The 2,252-nt window shown below is 43.7% G+C and overlaps 1 non-coding gene across 1 annotated transcript; it reads right to left on the bottom strand.

Moving 5' to 3' along the window:
- Positions 1-1,786: 1,786 nt before the first annotated feature.
- Trnaa-agc (transfer RNA alanine (anticodon AGC)) lies at positions 1,787-1,859 on the bottom strand. Its single transcript has one exon. It is a non-coding gene; the product is annotated as a tRNA-Ala (tRNA).
- Between the last annotated feature and the right edge of the window lie 393 nt (positions 1,860-2,252).

Genomic DNA, 2,252 nt, shown 5'->3' with positions numbered 1-2,252 from the left:
CTTTGGCACGTGACATTCTGAAACTTGCCACGGGCATGGATTTCCCTTTATTGTTGAGCTGTTTCAGGTAATGTATTCGAGGTCACTGTTAGCTTCATTCTTTCGCGTTTAACTACCATTACTGAGTGTCTGACCCTTCGCGACTATCAGCGTTCTGGGATTATCGCCTTTCTCACTCGACGCGGTGCCCACGTTCCGCTGTTTTTGTAACCCGTGACCCGACGAGAGTACATGTGTGTTCCGCCGTAAAAGACAGAGACTACCAGAGTTCAAATAAGTATATTTCTTCTTTTCTGAGAAGTAAATTAATTATTTGCACAATTTTATTTTTGTATCATATTTTCTACTCTAAGCCGAAAGGAAAGTGACAAGGCTGTCCTTTGTTTTCTGACACATACACTATGCCAAAAAATGTTGACTGATGAATAAATAACTGCGGAATTATGTCTCGAAAATGATTGCGACTCTGTGAGAGAATTTTCTGATTTTGGAGATGTCAGTGGTGAAGATTGTGGATAACTGCTGCTACTGGTAATGAAACAGTTACTGTGAAGAATGGCCCTTTTTTTTGTAGGCAGAGATAGCAAAACGAAATGGGACAAACAACCTTTTGGACAAAGGGGCCGTGCTAAAAGGCGCAATATCATTACCACATATTTACCTAAAGACACCCCAGGAGGCCTTCTTCCTTTACTTCGACGAGAATATAATTGTCAGATTGATTATGTACACTAATACGCATTTTATGCAAGTCGTCCATAATTCTGAGAAGTGTCGTGACGCTCGTTACAGATCGAGCTGAAATGAAGACATTTTTGGCTTATTACTGTTTGCTGAACCTATGGAGTTTCCCATCTCCGCTTCAGCAACATGTGGGGGCAGGACGGACCTGAAATTTTTCCCCTGACCTTGCATTATCAGAGATTTTTGTTCTTGCTTCGGTCTATTCGATTTGACATCAGCAGTGAACGAGATGAGAGAAAGAAGTTTGAGAAGTTGGTTGCTATTTCTGACTTTCTGATACTAATAGGAAAAAGCTTTATAAAAATCTATGCCTCAGATCATTATTTGACGACTGATGAGCGCCACATTCCATTTCAGGGTCATTGCTTATGTAGACAGCATTTGCGTAGAAAAAAACCTACGAAATCTGGAATAAAAGTGTTTGGCAAAGTAAAGTCTAGAACTTTCTTCTTGCACACATTTGAGGTATATGCAGGAACACAGCGTGATGGTCCATTCAGGCAGTCTAATAATCGCTCAGCCGGCCGGTGTGGCCGAGCGGTTCTAGGTGCTTAAGTTTGTAACCGCGTGACCGCTACGGTCGCAGGTTCGAATCCTGCCTCGGGCATGGATGTGTGTGATGTCCTTAGGTTAGTTAGGTTTAAGTAGTTCTAAGTTCTAGGGGACTGATGACCTTAGAAGTTAAGTCCCATAGTGCTCAGAGCCATTTGAACCATTTTTAATAATCGCTCAGATGTTGTTCACTGTCTTGTTCCTCACATTACAAACTCAGGAAGGAACATAGTATTTGATAATTGGTACGCCACTGCCCCAATTGCCAGAACATTGCTGGAAGTGAAGCTGACTTTAGGGGAAACGCTATGAAAAAATTAGTGTGAAGTCCCTGCTGAATTCCTACCCAGTAAATATAGGAACGTGAGTCCAAGTTTGCTTGGTATCAAAAAATAATCGTGCATTGTTTCTTGTGTTTAAATTGAAGGGGATCACTGCTGTCAGCTGCAGCGGGACATTAAGCGGAATCAGCGGCGACGAGCGAAAATATCTCCCGGATCAGGACTCGAACCCGGGATATCCTGCTTGCTAGGCAGGTGCGCTAATCACTGCGCCATCTGGGATACAGCGTCTCGCAACTGCACGGCCAATCCACACTACAACCATGCGCCATCTATTCTGCGTGGTGTGTGGAGTGTGGATCAGCTGTGAGGCGTGCCGAGATAGTCCGTGCAGTTGCGATAACACTGTGTCCCGGATAGCGCAGTGGTTACCGCACCTGTCTAGTAAGCAGGAGATCCCGGGTTCGAATACCGGTCCGGTACACATTTCCGCTCGTCGCCGCTGATTCGCTTAATGTCACACTGCAGCTGACAGCAGTGATCCCCTTCAATTTACGTATAATATCTGGTGTCTGTTCTTTAGGACATCTCCGAAAGAACAGACACCAATCATTCATATAATTTCTATGTTCTCAGAAAATCTTAATAGTGTAAAGACCATCAATGCACAGTGAT

The sequence above is a fragment of the Schistocerca nitens genome, chromosome 4 (genome assembly GCF_023898315.1).
Source record: "Schistocerca nitens isolate TAMUIC-IGC-003100 chromosome 4, iqSchNite1.1, whole genome shotgun sequence".
NCBI lineage: Eukaryota > Metazoa > Arthropoda > Insecta > Orthoptera > Acrididae > Schistocerca > Schistocerca nitens.
The sequence above is the reverse complement of the archived record's forward strand: the minus strand, read 5'-3'. Positions and strand labels throughout refer to the sequence as shown.